The sequence below is a fragment of the Elgaria multicarinata genome, chromosome 2, assembly GCF_023053635.1.
Source record: "Elgaria multicarinata webbii isolate HBS135686 ecotype San Diego chromosome 2, rElgMul1.1.pri, whole genome shotgun sequence".
NCBI classification, from domain to species: domain Eukaryota; kingdom Metazoa; phylum Chordata; class Lepidosauria; order Squamata; family Anguidae; genus Elgaria; species Elgaria multicarinata.
Genome location: NC_086172.1, coordinates 162,350,119 through 162,371,673, shown reverse-complemented (window position 1 = coordinate 162,371,673; position 21,555 = coordinate 162,350,119). Strand labels below are relative to the sequence as shown.

General features: G+C 44.0%; 1 non-coding gene across 1 annotated transcript; it reads left to right on the top strand.

Annotated features, from left to right (window-relative positions):
- The first annotated feature begins 1,319 nt into the window (after positions 1–1,319).
- Positions 1,320–1,424, top strand: LOC134393871 (U6 spliceosomal RNA). The gene has a single exon (XR_010025139.1). It is a non-coding gene; the product is annotated as a U6 spliceosomal RNA (small nuclear RNA).
- The last annotated feature ends 20,131 nt before the right edge of the window (positions 1,425–21,555 follow it).

Here is a 21,555-nt window from a genome sequence, read left to right as displayed (position 1 = left end):
TCCATATGGTACCCTAATCTAAATAATATATAATAAAGAGCAAATACCTTTGCAACACTGGCCCTTTCTACACCTAAGGATTATCCCAGGCAAATAGAGGGGTCGTCCCTGCCTGCTCCCGGGATCCCCTGTGTGTCATTTGGATGCACAGGGATGATCCCTGGACGATCCCTGGAAAAAGGGCTGGTGTAGAAACGACCACTGTCCCTCTGAGACACTAAAGCCCTTTCCAGATATTAATTCAAATGGAATGATCATGCATAGGGAGGAGAGAGCATCGCGATGGTAGGACTTATCTCCAACCTCCACACACAACATGTGTACGCAGAGAGATGGCCTCCATGCTTACACCTATATGTGCAATGCTCACTTTATATGTTATCATGAAACACATGTTGGTGGTGGGGCTGATCTTGCCACTGTGATGCTCTCCATTCTACCTGAATGATGAGGGCGTGAGAGATATCAGCCAATGTTGTGCCAGTGGGGAAAGAGCATTGTGTGCAAAATGTCCTGCTCACTATCCAACTAGGATGGGCGAACCTGTCTGTCCCACTTTCTCTCACATTCAAACGTTTTAATGCTCGTATTCTTTCTCTGTACCATGCTACAGCATTCAAATACAGGCTATTGTATTGCAAATGCAGGCCTAGTGCCGAATAGGAAGAACATGTCGGATTCTGGTAAATTCTTATAAAAAATGACGAGCACTCATACTTCAAATACAGGCCTAGACAATTGTCACATTGTCTAGGCTTGCATCTCAGTAAACATGCATAGGATTGCACTGTTATTTGCAAAAGTACCATTTCCTGAGTGGAGGGGGTAATTTTAATCCAATTCAGCAGGGGAAAAAAAGAGTCCGGTGGCACCTTAGAGGGTAGCAAATGAGGAGTGGGCCTATGGCAATTTGAGAAACTGTCCTGGGTGCCATCACAAATTGGCAGCCATGGGAGGTCTGGCAAAGGGCAAGCAACCTGCCCACAAGTCTGAGTAGAAGGCAGAGTTGGGTAGGGTGACCATATGAAAAGGAGGACAGGGCTCTTGTATCTTTAACTGTTGCATAGAAAAGGGAATTTCAGCAGGTGTCATTTGTATATATGGAGAACCTGGTGAAATTCCCTCTTCATCACCACAGTTAAAGCTGCAGGAGCTCTACTAGAGTGACCAGATTTAAAAGAGGGCAGGGCTCCTGCAGCTTTAACTGTTGTGATGAAGAGGAAATTTCACCAGGTTTCCCATATATATGGGGACACACATATACTAAAATATATGTATATTTTATACATATATAAATATACATATATAAATATACACACATATACTTCGGCCACACATATACTAAAATTGGAACGATACAGAGAAGATTAACATGGCTTCTGCGCAAGGATGACACGCAAATTTGTGAAGTGTTCCATATTTTTCTGCTGTTTTTAAATGGATACTGTTGTTTTTATACTGTTGTTTTTATGTTCTTGATGGTTTTAAATTTTGTATACTTTTTTTTTTTTTACTGTTTACTGTTTTTAACTTTTGTAAACTGCCCAGAGAGCTTCGGCTATGGGGCTGTATATAAATTTATTAAATAAATAAATAAATAAATAAATATTAAAATGACACCTGCTGAAATTTCCTTTTCAATACAACTGTTAAAGATACAGGGGCCCTGTCCTCCTTTTCATATGGTCACCCTAGAATTGGGTGTCTGAGCATCAACACACTAAACAATTCCTTTGAACCCAAAGTTTTCAGGATGAACAGAAGCCTATTTCACAGCCATCCCAACTGCCTGTAAGAAAATGTGTTTAATTTTTTTTACCAAAAAAAAAAAAAAAAAAAGTGAGAAGGATAGGGCAACTTGGTGGCTTCCAAGAAAGGTGTGTGGGGCACATTGGTGCCCACAGACATCATGTTGCCTACCACTGTATTATGGCATGAGCTTTTGTGGCCTGTAGTCCACCATCATAAGCATGGAGTGTTATCCTCAGTTACAGGGATTATACACATTGTTTTGGGGTGGGATTGTAAACACTGAGGTCACAAGAAAATAAAAAGCAGGACGTATAGACAGTGAGAATTTTGTTATTAACTGTGGCCTTTCATAGCCTCACTGAGATTTATATTCCAGTGTTGCTTTTGGGAGGGGGTGGAGTGGAATCTCCTGGCTATGTAAATCCAAGGTGGTAGCTCAAAACCATCATGCTTGAAACTAGCTGAGGAGAACATTTCACTCTCACTTAATGGGTTCATTCAACGCTGGCTGGAGAAGAGGGAAAGGAGAATGGAAGTCTATAAAGGGAATGTTTCCAGACGTTCTGTGCACTCTATACGCTGAGAGTGCTGAGAGTGAAACTCCTTTGCAGCACCAATCTAACGGTATGAAAATGGAAGTTAATCGTGCTGCAAGCCATAAAGCCAGGTGAGAAGAACAGTGAAGCTTGTGATATATACTTCTGTACTGTCCGGAAGGCATGGAGCTGAACTAGGTTGTGGCTGCGTGCTGCTAGCAATATTAATTGAATAATAACAACAACAACAACAACAACAGCATTGTTGAAAAATTATCCAAGGTTGAAGAATGTTTCTGGGGTGTTAACCTCTAGGGAATATTTTCTTAGCAGACCCTGAAAAATGTGAAATATTGGAATGGGGTGGGTGAGGAGGAGGGAATGCCGTTGGGATGAAAAATACTTCAAAGGAAAAACAGAATGCAGCGAGAATCTTCAAAGTGCAGCCCTCCTCTTCCAACAAGTTATATTGCTTCATCAAAGGTAAAATAATTGGTAGAATGTATAGCTCTCTCTGTCCAAGTTCAAAGATTCATCTTGAAGGGGCACTTCATCATGTGATACTACAATTGCCTAAAATAAGGATCATTACCCTCCCCCCAAAGAACCTGCTGACCATCAAGGAAGGGATATTCAACTTATACATGTTCAACCAGGATTGCAACTTTGGAAGGCTCACGGGTGCATTTCCAGCTCCTTTACCACCTCACAGGCCATACCCCTACCCCCCTAAATTTGGCAATGGTGGCCCCAAACCCTGGTGGTTTGCCAGTGAGCCTTAAAAAGCCAAAATTAGCTAGAAAACAAACTTGAGAATACACACACACACACACACACACACACACACACACACCAATTTGGCAAAGGATGGGGACTACAGAAGATCTTGAAAGCATCACAAACACTTTGGCACAGTGCTGCGTATGCCTGACTATGTAATGATCAAAGGCACACTTTTAGGGGGAAGGCTGTAGCTCTGTGGTAAAGCACATACTTTGCATGTAGAATGTCCCCAGTTCAATCCTTGACCATCTCCAGGTAGGGCTAGGAAAGAATCCTGCCTGAAATCCTAAAGTGTTGTTGCCATTCAATGTCAACAATACTGAGCTAGGTGGACCAATGGTCTGATTCAGTATAAGGTGAATCCACTGTGTTCCTATCTCCAGGTAGAGATGGAAAAGGACCCTGTCTGACACCTTGCAGACCCACTACTGGTCACTTTAGACAATAGTGAACTAGATGGATTTTAGTTGACTGGGTTGCTGAACATCCCGTTGTTCTTATCAGGTGTCCCTTGTATGAAACGCTTGTTAATATTAAATAAATAGACACAGATCACCAAACATATCCTGATCTGTCTGGGGGCGGGTGTTACTTTTGTTCATTCAGTGACTTGGAGTTTATTTAAAACTCTATGTTTTAAGAGGACAAAATGGCATAAGAGTGCCACTAAATTTACATATGTTGTGAATTACAAGCAGTGTTTCAGCACTCTTATCAGTCCAGTAGAGCAAGGTGTTCTGGTTGTTCTCCACCATTCACATGTTTGACAGACGTGGGCAAGAAACCAAAATAGGGAGCACATGCCACACATTTATTTGCGTTGACTCCGTGTGTGAACATCCTGCAGAATTGCACTGCTGGATCAAAGCGAAATTTTGCATAAACAGCAACCTTGTTATTGGACCCCAGTACCTGGCAATTAGAAGTATAGGGCCTTGCTAGACCTACCTGATAATCCGGTGGGGAGTCGGGGCGAGGCTGTGCTGCAGCTAGCGCGGGCCGTTGCCCCTAGCTAGACGTAACACGTGACGGGGTAAGGGAAAGCCCCATCGCGTCAGCCATTTTTTTATCTTAAAGGGGCCATTTGCACAGGAGCGCACCAACGGAAAAGTAAGTCTTTTTTTAAAAAAAATAAAGGGTTCCCCGCTCCCCTGCCCCCGATTCCCCCCCCCAATGTCTGATGCCCCCCCTGCCCGCTTGCTCGCCCGTCCTACCCCCGCTCACCATGTCCATCCCCGATCTCCTTGCCCTGGCCCTGTTTTTCCTTCCCCTTGTCTGCCATGTCTGATGCCCCCCCTGCCCGCTCGCCATGCCCGCCCAATCACCCGCCTGCCATGTCCGATGCCCCCTCCGCGCCCCCCCCATCCATGATCTCCCCACCCTGGCTCCGCTCTTGCCACCCCATCTCTCCTGCTGGGTCCACTCTTTCCACCCTGGCCCCCATCCCCCCCATGATTTTAACATCCCCCGGTCCGATGGGCACAGCGCAGCATCTCCCGGCTACTCGCGAGTAAGCAAGCAGCCGGGAAAAGCCACAGAAGTAGCTAGACCTTCCATAGCCACGGGCTCAGCCCGGGGCTGCGGAAAAGCCGGGCCACAAGCGGATCCGGTTATCCCGGGTCAAGGGAGGATTTAGCCCGGCCTGACCCTGGGATCCCCTGTGCATCATCTGCACGCACAGCAGGGAGCCTGGGCCTCGCACCAGGCTAAGTTCTCGTCTAGCAACAGCCATACTATCTTGGAATACAGATGTCTCAGTTCAAGCTATCATTGCTAACGACGCTGAGATAGAATCCTAGGAAGATGAGTGGCATGATTGGTCCAGCTAGACTTGATACAGAGTTGGACGACTGGTCTATTTATTGTCTTCTGTATTCTGACCAGAAGTGGCTTTCTGGGCTTTCAGACAGGAGTCCTCCTCAGTAGTAACTGGAGATGCAGGGACTGATCCTGAGATCTTTTGCATGCAAAATGTTGGCTCTGCCACAGGCCCTGTTCCACCTCACAGATCTAGCCTCTGTCATTTATTTTTAAAATAATTTTGTTAAAAATCACAACAACCTTCTAAGCTAATGCCCATCAGTATATCTTTAATTTAATGTCTTCAATTTATATCTTTAACATAAGCAATACAAGCAATTCTTAAATATAATTCATTAATTATAATGAATTATATTTATGAATTTGACGTTAAAGAAATTTCTAAAGGAAGTATGAAAACAGAGGATGAGATTACCTTCCTGGGAATGCCAATTGGAAAACTACTGCCTAATTTGTAGTGTTAGGGAATTCCAGAGAGTGGGTGCTATGATACCAAGGGCCCTCTTCTGGGCTGTAATGGACCAGACCTCTGAAAACTTAGGCACTACCAGGAGAGTATCTTTGGCAATGAACCATCTAAATGTATTGTGTGAAGGAGAACTTCCTTCACACACACCCTTTCTCCTCCTGATTCTGACGGTAGTCAGTTTCAATGACCCTGGATGTCTGTGTTTCTTTCTGTTCATTCCATACTGTTTACTTGTCATGGAACCAATACCATTATATTAGAGCCAGTCTGGAACTGTGAATGGTTGTAACCCAATTGAACTTAGAGGACATGTGTTCAGGGTGAGGAACCTTGGGAACATTAATTGGAGCTTGGGCTGAAAGGTGAACCCGGAAACGATTCCTCTGTTAACTTGGCAAGGCCTGAAGGCCAGACTCCCAGTATTTATACCACACATAGCCAGTGCAGAGGCTCAACACTGCCTGCTAGTGCTGCTGCATGCATGCATGCCCTGTTTGTGGGTTTCCCATTGTCAGCTGATTGGCCATTGTGTGAATAGAATGCTGGACCAGATGGACCCTTGGTCTGATCCACCAGGGCTCTGCTTATGTTCTTATGCTGATCACAGTGGTTGGGTGTTGCATATTCCTATTCCTGTGGGTGCCTGAAGGGCCATTGATGTTAGAGCACACACATCATAGCTTACTAGGCTAGTCCCAGTGTCAGACTACAAGGTTCCTGGTTCTAGTCCTACTTTTCCTGGGGCATTTCTTTCTCTCTGGGTTGGGTGCAACAGCTAAATTGCCAAAATAGGGATGTATTAAGCAACCACTTGAGAAAGTCCATATTGATCTTTTTTACTCCCATCAACATGAATAGGTTTTTACTGTAATGAAAGAAGAGTCAATATTTTAAGAACAGCAGCATTTTTTTTTAAAAAAAATGAATGGATATTTGTTAAGGCAATAAGAAGATAGTGATCTCCCTTCTTTCCTTCACTGGTGCTGTTTCTCACTATAAATTAAAGCCAACAGAACCTCCAACATAGTCTTCTTGCTAATTCCACTGCCAGCCATACAAAAACCTGGGATGAGATGTCCAGCTGAGATAAAGGGATCTTCTAGGGCAACTCCCATGTAAATGTCCCAATCAAGCTAGAAAATAGAGTTACCTGATACAAGGGAGTGGTGCTGCTAGGCCCCATTTTGAACAAATGTAGTAATTTTGGGCTGCCTCCCTGGAGGTAATTGGCAGAGGAAGCTTAAATTTAACGTGCCAGGAATGTAATTTTGCTAGACGAGAAACAGTGGAGCTCACTTCCCTGTTACACAACTCTCACAGGCAATAAGGAATGGAAAAGCACTGTCATCCTGTGGCAGATTATTGACACGTCCACCTAACCCCCTCCTCCAAGTAATATACAGCAATAGGTATGTGTCAGTCATGAAACTATATTTATCCCCTCCTTATGTTTATATACCTCCCATAGAACTACCTGGTTACTGCTTGGTGTTGGTGTTCTCAGATTCATTTGGATGAAAGAGATTGTGTTGTTCTAGTTTCTGATCTCACCAAATATCAAAGTACTATTAAATTAGTACGACAAAGACCTAGATGCACAGCACTGTCAGCAGTTTGTTCTTGCGGAGGCATAGAGAAAGACTTTCATCTCAAGTGCTATAGCTCCTGGGTTCCACAACTAGGGTGTTTGGAGGCCCATTCAACATATTTTAGCAGCAACACTAGTATATATAGGATTAAGGATGTGTGAATCAGGACAACTCAAGATAGCTGAAGTTCTCCAAATTCCATCTCAAAGCTTGCTCTGATGCAAGTTCATATCAGATTGTGAACTTCTTCCCCTTTCTTTTCACATGAAAATCCATGTGTATTTTTCTTGACATTTCCCCCCAAATCTATGCATCAATTGTGTACATCCTTAAAATATACACATTCTTCTCCCATTTATTAAAACAGAGTGCATTTTTCAAAAGTACACTTTTTTGGGTACATTGTTCAAATACAAGTGTGCTGTCAAGCGCATTTTTGAGGTTTTGTGGATCACATTGCAAGCTCAGAAATGTATGCATTTTGACTGCAGATGCATCTGAGTCTGTGTTCAGTCTAGAAGATGCGTCCTGGGTAAATCCTGATCAAAACCACACTGAAACAATTTTCTCATATACCCCATCACAGATTGGTCATAATTCATCCACTTAGCTATGCAAAAAGTTGGTATGCATTAACCAAAATGTGGAAATGCTCATGTGCAGTGGGTGAATGTGCCTGCCTACACGGCCGGCCACTCCATGTGTGGAATGTGCAATGCGCACATTTTTTAAAAAAAGACGGAAGAACTGCAGAAATTGGTTGAGCGTATATATGGATGTATGCATGATATTGTTGGTGGACACATTACATCTTATGGCTGGAAGCGGGGAGATACGTATATGGACCATGAGCCATAGACAGGACTATGTGAAGGGATAAGGCATACTTCAGTGTCAATGGCACAAGTTTCTACTTGCTCTGTTTCAACTAAATTTGATCCAGAGGTGTAAGAAAGGACAAACATGAAGGGACAGGAAAGAGCCTGATGAAGCAGAAGTGAAGATGGATTTCTTGGTAGCAGACAGCCCAGAATAGGTGAGGCTCTGAAAGTCCTAGAGAGTCTATTCCAAACAAGTACACTTTGTATGCTAATTTCAAGTAGGAGAAAGAGCTAGCTAGAAACGTCAAGGGGTTCCAGACATAGGAAGTGCCATGGCTGAATGTGGGAGTGTGTCCAAGAAGGAAAAAGACATTGCCAGAGCCTGGAAGCATGTTGAGCTCAGCCAGGATTCAAATGTGGAGACTCCTAGTCTCAGCATTTTGCTGGGTATCATACTGGTGCCTGCAGCAGTTGCAAAAACGTTTGGCTGTCTACAGCGCCACACTGACAAAAGAGAAAGAAAAGAAGATGAGGGAGGAAAATATATAAGTTAGGCTGGATGGTCCAAAGGTGTAAATAACATTGAAATTGAATGTGAAAAGGCAGGAAGGCAGCGTTGCAAATGGAGTTATGGAGTCATGGTCGTACTGTGAGGGCAGAGAGATCATCAGTCTTGTCCCATGCCGTATTCTTTCATAATTAAGATCACTGAACTTGTGAACTTTCAGCTGGAGCTAAAGGCGAAGATGTATGAGTGACGTTTAAGAATGCAAAGCTGTTTTTTTTTTACAGTAACATCAGAAGCAAGAGAATAATCAGCTTGATTTTGTCAGCAGGTTGAGAGTGCTACGCTGAAGCTAATGTTCCTCCAGTGATGTGATGGTTTCTTTTGTTTTTCGTTTTTTTGCTAAGGCCCCTGAGAAAAGCAAATGATATGAAACTGACCACATCCTGCTAGATTTAGTTATATAGCTGAAGAAGCAGTTTGTTTTACCAAAGATTGCTGGCTGCTGCTCATGCTGGCTACACGCACGCACACACCAATGGCTACACACAGGCTTTAACCTAGAACTCTATACAGGCCACCAATAGAACCTCCTTGCACCAACGCTAAGCACCTAACAATAATTTATAAAAGTGTGCCAGGCCATACTTTTTCCTAGGCGTGGGTATGTGTGAGGTAACAACAGACAAACTTTTTAAACAGGCAGAGAGACAACGGCCATGTTCACAAATCACTTTAAGCCAGAAATAAGAAAATAAAAAGAAGAGCCCTGCTGGATCAGGCCAAGGGTCCATCTAGTCCAGCACTTTGTTCACACAGTGGCCAACCAGGTGTCGACTGGGGACCAAAAAAGCAGGACACGGTGCAACAGCACTCTCCCACCCATGTCCCCCAGCAACTTGCCTATAGAGCTTAATAAACCTGGTTTAATAAACCATGGTTAGGCCCAGAGAGGCAGAAAGCTACAATAATGTGTACTATTTTATCCATGCACATGATAAGTGCAGAATAAAGATTGTTCTGTTCTATTGGACAAGACAATAAATTCCTCTATCATCCAGGCTATTGTTTGCAAGTAGCTGGATGTACAGAAAGTTCATACTTGGTAGATTTCTAACTGTTTCATGCAAGGCTGCCCATATATATATGTCCTTACATCCCTCCTTTTTTCCTCTTGTAAGGAGCCCAGGGAAGCTAACATGGTCCTCTTCATTTTAACCCCACAACAACCCTGTGATGTAGGTAAGGTTAAAGGTCAGTGACCAACCCAAAGTCACTCAGTGGCCAAGTGTAGACTAGAATCTGGATCTCCCAAGGCCCAGTCCAAACCACTATCCCCTACACCACACTGGCTCTTGATTTTCCGATTTCTCCCAGTAATCTTGTGGGAGTTGCCTGCCAACAGGCCGAATGGGGTGTGAGGGAGCCTTGACTTTGTTTTCCCAAATAATGGTGCTGTTGGAATCCGTTGCAAAATCAAATCAAGTTCCAGTTTAAGTCATCCTTTTAGCATGGAGCATTCATTGCAAGCAACTTTTTTGTGCGCAGTGAAAACCCTCTGCAAAGTGAGGGCAATGGTGAGAATGTTTTGGGGGTTTTTTTGGTGTGGGAGTTACTGTTCAATTGGCACATGGTCCGTGTGGGGTGCACAAAGAAAACAACGCCACATGCTCCCCTATGATATAGAAAATCTCCTGACTGCACAGCCAGAGACCTATCCATGTGCTCAAAAGGCTAAGGGTGGAAGGAGCATGGGGACATGCGCACTGCCCCTTCTACTCCCAAATTCCCAGTGTTGAACAGGAAGCACTAAAGGCAGATTACAACATGCATCTAGTTGAATGCCGCTACCGCCCTCCATGTCATTGGAACCCTGTGCATTTAGGGTGAGAGGCACTCGTCTCCCTGTCCCCTCCATGCTTAGCCTCCATAGCGCTCATGTCACACAAATTAAGCCAAATGGGCATGGGGAAACAGCTCCCAGCAGTGTCCAAACCATGCTCTCACTCAATACCTGGTCAAATACATTCAGAACGAAAATCAGATGCGATGTGAATTGTTATGATCTCTCGCAAATACTGTTGATGGTGATCGCTTATAGATGAAGGGTAATGAGTAGCTGCCTTGTGCCAGCCTGTGCATTTGGATGCACTAGGAAGGGGTGGTAGAACAGGTTTGGAACTGTGAGAAAATGCCTATTGACTTCTTCTTATATTCATATTGGCTCTCATCCTCATTACTGCGGGAGGATTAGCTCTGTTTCCCAGAATGCCAGGCCATGGGTCACATGAAAAAACCTGCCACAATTTGCATGAGGATTCACACAGCAGGTCAGTACAAATGAGAATAGTGTGCTGGAAACGATGGATCTCTGCAAGATATTGCAAGCTAGGGCATTATTTGCATGCTCTGGTGCCAGGGATATGATAGATTGCTTATATAATTATCTAACTCATCAGCATGATCGGGTTTCCACTCTTGGTACATTCTGAGATGTAGTTGTAGCTTTGCATACATTTGATATCGTATCAGCATGAATCCACTGAACTACAATTCTTATTTAAGTACATAACTGAGAGTGGACGAATGAAGTGTTGACCATAAACCTGGATACTCTTGATTCATATTAATAAGCAGCCACACCTGATGACCTTTTCCTGTTGTCTAATGTGAATATTGCAAAGCACACGAAAGACCTTGATACAACTATTTCTTAGAAGCACACATAGGCTGTTTCTACACCTGCCTTTTTTTCTGGGATCATCCCTGTGCATCCAAATGACACACAGGGGATCCCGGAAGCAGGCAGGGACGGTCCTTCCATTTTCCTGGGATAACCCTTAGGTGTAGAAAGGGCCATAGAGCACCCCTGGCCATATGGAATTCTCCTGCTGAATACATGGATTGATCCAATGGTGGCAGAAGTTTTCTTTTATATGCATTCTGGAATGTCTACCCTTAATTCACAGGAACCCACAGAGGAGGACTACAATGTATATTTTACTCATGGCGGTCCTTGCAGGATAAAACTCCTGTTTTTACACACCTCATTTGTCACAATGATGGGCATTTTGCAATGATAATGTAAAGGGAGAGCCAATAACAGAGCTCCCGTAAAGCACTTGCAGTTTTGAAAGGCGAAGTCAGGAGGAACAAAGATGGTGGGCATCTCCATCCACGTTATGGGAAGTGTTGGGAGAGTTTCCCTTGGGAGATGTTTGGAATGGATTCACTGAAAATGAGCTCAGTCTGATGTTGTTGTTGTTGTTGTTGTTATTTATTATAATATTTATATCCCGCATTTTACGCAGTACTGGGACTCAAGGTGGTTTACAAGATTAAAACATGTAGAATTAAAACATATAATAATAAATTTATTATTATAATAATAATGGGTCGAATGGGCCTTAAGAAGCATTGCTAATAACAAGGCAGCAGGAGACGACGGTATCCCAGCTGAACTGTTTAAAATATTGCAAGATGATGCTATCAAGGTGATGCATGCCATATGCCAGCAAATCTGGAAAACACAAGAATGGCCATCAGACTGGAAAAAATCAACTTATATCCCCATACCAAAAAAGGGAAACACTAAAGAATGTTCCAACTATTGTACAGTGGCACTTATTTCACATGCCAGCAAGGCAATGCTCAAGATCCTGCAAGGTAGACTCCAGCAATTCATGGAGCGAGAATTGCCAGATGTACAAGCTGGGTTTAGAAAAGGCAGAGGAACTAGAGACCAAATTGCCAATATCCGCTGGATAATGGAGAAAGCCAGGGAGTTCCAGAAAAACATCTATTTCTGTTTTATCGACTATTTTAAGCCTTTGACTGTGTGGATCATAACAAACTGTGGCAAGTTCTTGGTGGTATGGGGATACCAAGTCATCTTGTCTGCCTCCTGAGGAATCTGTATAACGAACAAGTAGCAACGGTAAGAACAGACCACGGAACAACGGACTGGTTTAAGATTGGGAAAGGAGTACGGCAGGGTTGTATACTCTCACCTTATCTATTTAACTTGTATGCAGAACACATCATGCGACGTGCTGGTCTTGACGAATCCAAGGCTGGAGTTAAAATTGCAGGAAGAAACATTAACAACCTCAGATATGCAGATGACACCACTTTGATGGCTGAAAGCGAGGAGGAGCTGAGGAGCCTTATGACAAAGGTGAAAGAAGAAAGTGCAAAAGCCGGGTTGCAGTTAAACCTCAAAAAAACCAAGATTATGGCAACTAGCTTGATTGATAACTGGCCAATAGAGGGAGAAAATGTGGAGGCAGTGACAGACTTTGTATTTCTGGGCGCAAAGATTACTGCAGACGCTGACTGCAGCCAGGAAATCAGAAGACGTTTACTTCTTGGGAGGAGAGCAATGACAAATCTTGATAAAATAATTAAGAGCAGAGACACCACACTGACAACAAAGGTCCGCATAGTTAAAGTAGTAACCTATGTAACCTATGGTTATGCGTAGTAACCTATGGCTGCGAGAGCTGGACCATAAGGAAAGCTGAGCGAAGGAAGATAGATGCTTTTGAACTGTGGTGTTGGAGGAAAATTCTGAGAGTGCCGTGGACTGCAAGAAGATCAAACCAGTCCATACTCCAGGAAATAAAGCCAGACTGCTCACTTGAGGGAATGGTATTAAAGGCAAAACTGAAGTACTTTGGCCACATAATGAGAAGACAGGATACCCTGGAGAAGAGGCTGATGCTAGGGAAAGTGGAAGGCAAAAGGAAGAGGGGCCGACCAAGGGCAAGATGGATGGATGATATTCTGGAGGTGACAGACTTGACCTTGGGGAAGCTAGGGTGGCGACAGCCGACAGAAAGCTCTGGCGTGGGCTGGTCCATGAAGTCACGAAGAGTCGGAAACGACTGAACAAATAAACAACAAATAAATTTACAGAAGTTAAAATAGAATTAAACCCACAGTAAAATTAAAAACATTTTTAATAATAATAATAATAATAATAATAATAATAATAATAATAATCCAGTAACAAATTTTTAAAAATTAAATAAAATCCAATACTTTAACACAGGTCCAGATTATTCCCAAAGGCCTGCTGAAACAAAAAAGTTTTTGCCTGCCTCCGAAAGTGTAGCACTGAGGGAGCCAGCCTAGCCTCCCTGGGAAGGGAGTTCCAGAGCCTTGGAGCAGCCACTGAGAAGGCCCTCTCCTGAGTACCCATCAGGTGCGCCTGGGATGCTGGTGGGACTGAGAGAAAGGCCTCCCCAAAAGATCTCATAGCCAATGGCCCCATTAGCTCCAGGTTTTAGAGGGCCCTTGGGCAAGATCCGAAGCTTCCAAATTTGGGGACTTTTGATCATCCAGGGCGCAATTGACAGGATTGCACCATTTAAGAATTTTATCCTGCTAAGCGGAAAAGCCCCCCCGGAACTGCTTACATGCATCAGTAAAATAAGACAGCCCCTGCCTGTAAGCTTACAATCGAAAATGTCATGACACCCAAGAAAAAGGTGATAGCAAGGGAAGAGGGGGAAATGAAGGCCAGATCTACACTACTGCTTTAAAGTGTTTTAAAGTGCTTTTAACAGTTTTGACAACTGTATATGGAGTGTGTCCTGGGTCCCAACAGTTGTCAAAACTGTTATAAACCGCTTTAAAGCAGTAGTGTAGATCGTGCCCAAGTAATTTTGCAGCTGGGTTTACCTGCTTCCCTTCTCTTATGAGCTGAGCCCAAACTTTGAAGAGGTTTGGCCACAGCTTGTAATTACCCCAGATGATTTGAACTGATACCCTAAACTCCCCAATTCCACACTTTGGGTTACATCACTAATCAAAACATGCACCTAGCCAGTTCACCGAGGCCTGTTGAGAGCCGATGTGGATGCCCAACCAGAAGCTTTTCTGTATCTGGGCTGGGTGTGCTCATGGAAGCCTGCTTCCATATGTGGACTTCCTTCGATTAGGCTGGCGAAGTAGATAGAGGTGATGTATGTTGCAATGGATAATGGGAGGCTGCCACACCTGTTGCAAAGTGGTTGCTTTTCAACATTTTCTAGTAAGAGATGGTTTGATCCTGTGTGCTGTAGTGGCTAGAATGTTGGACTGGGAGTCTGGACATCCGGGTTCTAGTCCACACTTGGCCATGGAAGCTCCCTGGGTGACTTTGGGCCAGTCATAGGCCTTAGCTAGAGTGGGTGAAATCCCGGGGCGAACCACGGGATCGTCCCTGTGCATCCACATGACGCACAGGGGATCCCAGGATCAGGGAAGGATGATCCCTTCCTTGCCCCGGGATAGAGCCCTCCCCTTTGGGCCCACTTTTTCCATGGTCCCGTTGCCGCAGTTTGACCCGGCTCCGCGCAATTTCTCGCGTGGAGTGGGGAACTGCGCCCATGGGGGGTAGGGCGGGGGAAGCGGGAAAAGTAATTATTTTTTTTTTAAAAAAAACCTTACCTTTAGCGCATGAGCGTTCGTGCGCTCCTTCCTCTTTAAAGAAAAAAAATGGTGGGCGTGACACATCTCCTCCTGAGGTCATTGTGCCTCACGTGTAAAAGGAGGAGGGATCTCACGTTAATCACAACGCAAGATCTTCCCTCCTCCGTTGTGGGCTATGAGGTAGGTCTAGCTAAGGCCATAGACTTTCAGCGCAAACTACCTCACAGGGTTGTTGTTGAGAGATAAAATGGAGAGGAGTATTATGTATGCCGCCTTGGGTTCTTTGGAGGATAAAGGTGGAATATAAATGCAGTGAATGAATGAATGAATGAATGATATAAAGCTAGTGGCCAGGAAGTGGGATTTTCTCACTGATGTTAAACCTTCTTCCCAAAGGAGCAGCTTGGGAGTGAAACAAATACATTAAAATGAACTGCTACTTAATTTTCCGTTCTTAAATAAACATAGTACTGAAAAGTTTTCCTCTGACTACTTGAATATATTGTCAGCAAGATGCTGGAGCAGTCGAAATTAATGACAGCCGGCCTTAATAAAATATTGCCAACTGCTTTTGTGACCAATAAATATTTAAATATCAATTTTCCATAGGCACTGGCAGCTTAGAAACAAATCATTTAAATATGCTAAGATAGCTTTCATGTGCTTGCCACTCTTCCGCTATTGCTCTTTCAATCAGTGGATAACTATTAAAGATAGAATGGCTGTAATCACTGCTGAAATGGATCCCCCCACCCCACCCGGGAAGACCATTCTAATAAACTAGCCCTAATCCTTTGCTTTTCTCATTGTATTTCAATCTTTAAAGATGGAATAGGAAGAGATGACACGAAAGATTATAACTCATCACTAAGGAACTGCAGGAAGACCAAAAAGAAAAAGTTCCTCTCTTTATAGAGAGGCACATTAAACATGCAGAATTACAAATCTGAAACCCCCCACAAAATCTCGCATTGCTATATACAAATAGTGTGTGTGTGTGTGTGTGTGTGTGTGTGTGTGTGTGCATTCATTCTATTTAACTTTTACAGAAACTAGAAGTTAATTAGGGAAAAATCCACTTTTTTATCCTTCAAGAGGATAAAATAGGGCGGTGTTGTATGCATACAAACGGTGAGAAATAATTTATAGGACAAATTCCCCATAAGACCATTCAGAGAGAAGGGTGGAAAAAAAAAAGTCTTGGCTCTTGACACTAAAGGCTTAACATCAAATGCGGCCAGAAATCCATTTTCACAGTTTTATTGCCCATTCTGGACGCTTCATTTCAAAGGGAAAGAATTTGAATTCAGACACATAAAATTCCCTTTGTTCTCTTGCCCTCCAGCCTTTGGTGCCAATGTGGACAGTTCTATGGGGAGAGGCGGAGATAAAAAAAAGAGAAAAAGGCAGCTTAGATACCTGCCCGCAAATCGCACCCCTTTGGCATTGCTAATTAAATCAGGTTTGCAATAAGCTTGACAATGCACTGTCAATTATAGTCATTTACATTAGCAAACTGAGCAAAGAGGCTTTGAAAACACACACACACCACTTTGGCATTAGCCTAGTACTCCTAAAATAAAACTATATTGCACGATGATCAGTTTTGGCAGTTATGATAGCCTGTTGCAGGTCAGAGGGTTTTTGATCTACTTTGGACAACCTGATCAGACGCTTTTGCAAATCATGGTCCATTTGAAGAGATCCTCCTGAATGCCTGAGCAGGGCTGTAGTGAATTTGTTAGTGAGCAGAAATATGGACTTCACAGAGTTCCAAAATCCTGCTATGAGACCTGTGTATCCTAACACAGTGAATAGATTTTAGCAGGATTTAGCTGACAGGAGTAGGCCTCATCCTCTTGATGGGCTTCTCATAGTTATGTCACCCTTTTCTCATAGTGTATGTCTACACCATGCCTATATCCCGCAGTCATCTCCAAGTCATCCCTGTGCATCCACATGTCACACAGGGGATCCTGGCAGCAACCCGGGACAACCAGGGACTTTCCCCAGGATATCTAGGATCATGGATTTCCTGATATTTCCGCAGTCCCAGGACCATCCCGAGGAGCACGGAGGGTGGGGACACTGCTCCTGGGTCGTTGTGATGTTCAGCTGACTTATATGCTGTAAATGTAAATATCTACAAGGTTACTGTTTATATTATGAATAAAGTTCCAGGAAGTAAGTAGGACTCAAGGTACTTACAATTTGTAAAAGGGGGTTGAATGCCTGAGTGCTTATTGGATGGTTGAGGGGGAGTGCTGATTGGCTGAGTAAGAGTGGGAGTTGCTGGAGTAATGTATCTATATATAGTTAAGTGAGTGAGAGAATGACTGTGACCTTTGCTAGACCTACTGGAAAGTCCACAATGGAATTGGGGAGAGCCCACGATGCAAGTATCACGAGCTGTCGCCCTAGTACAGATGTCAGCCAAGGCGACTCAAGGAGCTGTCGCGTCTGGCATTTTTTTTCCTTAAAGGGACAATGCGCACGAATGCTCGTGCGCACAGGTAAGGGTTGCGCTGTGCCCTGTGTGCAGCTCCTGGCTCCTCATGAGTACTGGGCCAAAAGTGGTGCCCATTATCCTGGGGCAAGGGAGGGTTGATCTCTGCCTGAGCCCGGGATCCCCTGTGCGTCATCTGGACTCACAGGGGTGATCCTGGGTATCAGCCTGGGATAACCCCTCGTCCAGCTAAGGCCTGTGTGGGATGATTCTGTGAAGTGAAGGGTAGAAGTGGGGTAGAAAGAAGTGGATGATTATATAAGAGAAGTGGATGATTTTAGTATTCTATAGTGGAACCTTGTAAGAAATAACTGACAGAAACCAATACGCTTAGAACCTTGTAACTATACACATTTCAATTGAGGAAACCAATAAGCTTACGTACATGCACTTACTTAAGTTAATACATTCTAATTACATTTAAGAACAACTGGTGTGGTGTGTGGAGGAGTGACTGAGGAGGGAACAGTTAATGGTGGCAGTGGAAAGGGAAACGGAGGGCTAGGTTGCTGGGCTGTGGAGCTGTGGGGTCTGAAGAGTAAAGGAGAGACAGGAGCAGCAGCAGTAGGCCAAAAACCTCACACACTTCATTAGCACAGGGGAGGAGGACTGAAGTAGGTCCTGGATGCTAGTGGCATGGATAGTCCTGTCAGGTAGCTTGTGGGTGTCTCAGGTGAAGTTGAGACGACGCAGGTGAAGGCAGGGCGTCACAGTCATCCCTTTTCCCCCGTGAGTAGCGCAGTTCTAGAAATGGGCATGGAGTTGTGTGGGGGCAGTCTGTGCCCATCGGGGGTGGGAGTAGGGAGCAGTTGCAAGGCTTTTTTGGGGGGGGTGGTAAAATGTACATGCGCTGGAGCGCAATTGCACTCCATCTTCGTTCCAGGAAAAAAATGCCTGTTGCAATGTCCCTCTTCCCTTCCGGGATGTTGCGTGGCCGTCAAGATGCTGGGGGAGGATAGTGGAAACAGGTAAGTCTGCAACCCTCCCCCCTCCCTCCCTCAGGTGTAAACATGCCCATAGAGTCTTATCTTGGGATGATCTGAGAGATTTTCACTCCCAATCAAGGCAATTAGTTTCTCAGCTTAGATGGTTTGGGAACTTGTGAGAGGGAGCTCCCCTACTTCTTCTGAAAGCGGGAGGGATGCAACCTGTCAGCTCTTGTGAAAGAGGCAGGCAACTAGCAGGAGAGCCTATAAGATCCAATGTGCAAGCTTCATGCTTTGGGCCTTGCTTCAGGAAGAACTGTGCAACTGCTCCGAGAACCCGCTGTGGCTCAAAGGGACGGCTTCTGTCTATTGTGGGCCCCCAGACAGACACCCAGCTATGAGAACTTGATTAGTTGGAAGGAGGTGCTAACTGTCTTTGCATGTATATATTCTGCATCCATTTTCCTATCAACAAACTTTAATCTTTTTGAACAAGTGGCTTGTTTCATCTTGATAACCCAAAGAACCTGATGGATGACTTGGACCTGGCAGAACCACAACCCAACTCAACACAAGGGCTAATGTTGCATGGCGTACCATCATGCCCTTATAGAATTTTATTCCTGGATGTGCGAGGGCTTCAAGTGGGTGGAGGAACAGGGCTGTGCACCCTGGCTTTGTCCCCTGTGTCTCTGGGCATGCTGGTCCAGCCCCGTTCAGTTCAAACTTTGCCATGTTGAATCGGCAAGGTCTGAAAGGGAGCTCACTTGAACATCAGCAGAATTCATCACACAATCATGGACCCTGACTTATCCGAGTTCCCAATTGTGTGAAGATTTCTACTCATGTTCAAGCAGGGGATGGAGCCCATGTGCATGATCCTATTGTTCTACCCACTTTCATTTCATTTTCATTTTCATTTATTATAGTTCTATACCACCCTATTGCCAAAGGTCTCCAAAGCCCATGGCCAACTGGGTAGACAGACTCTTCCCAGAGCCCAGGACTGCCCCCAAAATACTCTGACTTTTAGTCCTGCTGGCTCATCTCATGGGGGCAGCAGTGGTTCCTGATTCTAGCTGATTTTTTTTTTTTTTGGAAGTATTACAACAAATGGAAAGTATTGTGCTAGGAGGCTGGTTTAAATGTTATTTGGTTACTCTTCTGTGAAAATGAATTGAGCTTCAGGTCACTGTTCACACGGTTGGCACAAAGAGTATATAAACATCGACGCACAGACACATTTCCAGAATGGTGTGGGAGTGAGCAAAGAGTCCACAGCAACCACCCTGCTCCAACATGCAGCGCAGACATCGACATTGATGGCGTGGAAAGTTCTGTCGTGATGAATAACTTCCTTAGGTAGCAGCCTAATTCTTCAAGCCTTGAGTGCTTCACTTCAATCATTGGCTTTCAGTTGGTGGGGTCAAGTTGTCACCCGATCTAAAAGTGTGGGTCAAAAATTCAAGAAGAACATGAATCAATAAAGACATAGAATGTTTACTATGAACTCAAAGTGCAATCCAATGAAGGTGTACTCGGAAGTAATTCGTATTGGATTCAATGGTTCTTACTCCCAAGTAAGTGTGAATAGGAGTGCAGTCTTATAAATATTTATACACACCCCAGCATGCACATGAATATGAGGCAGGTTCTTGATTTTATAGCTATTCCCCCCTCCCTGCTCCTTTCTGCCTTTTCTTATAAAGATTATATAACCTATTGACTCAGATATTTATATTTGTTTTCGTAGGCTACCCACAACTCTTGCCTATGACACTGATTTATGTTGAATTTCTTTCCATTTTGAAACCGCCCCCCCAAATGAAACAATGAGAAGTTCTAGGGGTTAGCGCGTAAGATACCTTCATACTATCTATTGTGATTTTCTGGGTTTTCTTTGTCACAGAGGACACCCATTCATAAGCTTGATACAATTCATATTTCAGGAACTCTGTAAAATAATACGTAGAAAGCTTGTTCCAGGAGTAATGTGTCCATATGCTTTCCAAATGGCTTGTTCCTGACCAGTTTTAATTAATTTTCAATCAATGAGTCAATCAGTCAGTCAGTCAATTGTGTGTGTGTGTGTGTGTGTAAATTTGGGAAAGAAAGGGCTAAAACATACATTCCTGTAAATGTGTGCCTAGCAGCTATGCCTCTCTGCCCCCATTTTTTACACTAGAGTAGACAGAGGGCTGCCAATCTAGATCAGGAGCCAGGCAGGGTGTGTGTGTGTGTGTGTGTGTGGAATGGGGCTATTAAAATCTGGATCAACTCCTCCCTTTTGCCTACTCTACAGTAAAAATGAAAACAAAAGAAAAGACATAGCTGCTAGACACACATATCTGTTTTGGCCGAAAGATGCTTTCATGGAGGAAGCAAAAATCACGTGTTTTTTTAAAAAATAAGAAAATGTTAGTTGTTTACAACATATCTCTGCTTCTTACCTTGCCGGTGCCCCCTCCATGGGAATGTTTTGGAGGGGGATCTAGGGCATGTTTACACCATACCTTATCCCAGGGATCGCCCCAGGATCATCCCTGTGCGTCCACAGGAGCAGGGAGGGATGATCCCTCCATTTCCCTGGGATAACCGGGACAGCTTTTACCCGTTTTTCCCACGGTCTCGGGATTGTGGGAAGCCATCCTGGTTTCATCCCAGCTCCTCGCGAGTAAATGCGAGGAGCTGGGAATCAGGCAGAGAGCATGGAGCTCTTCAAGTGCTCTGTGCCCATTGGGGGTGGGGAGGGGAGTGGGGTCCGGCCTTTTTTTTTTGCTTACTTTTTAGCTGGAGCGCAGGTGCGGTCCAGCTCCTTTTCTTTTTTAAAAAATGGCGGGCGTGACGTCCTCCTTCCTCCCGGGACATCACAAGCCATGTGTGGACTGAAGGGGAGGATCTCACAATCAGCATATCGCCAGATCCTACCCCCTCCGCTGGGAGGTGCAGACATGCCCCTAGTCTGCTGGGAGAAGGGAGGATAATGACTTCATGACTGGGTGTTCTCTTCTGAACCTGCTGTCCCGTGGGGCTGAATATGTTGGACATCCATGGTTTTTTTATTATTATTATTATTTTATTTTTAAAACAACAACAACAAAAACAACAAATAAAAATCACTTGATACATAAACATAAAATTGCCTTAATATCGAATATTCAAATTTAACCTATTAAGCATATTTGTACTAAACATAACAGTGCTCCCCCCACCTCGGGATCTCATTCCTGTTTCCAAAAACTCATAGTTTCATCTGTTGGTGGTTTCCCACTTCCTTTAGAGAACACAAACTCCAGGAACTTTTTCCATATACCCTCAAAATCATTCATTTTTACTATACCTCTTTTCATTTTAATATTACATGTCAATTTATCATTTGTAGCAATGTCCCACACTTCTTTATACCATTCTTATTATTATTATTATTATT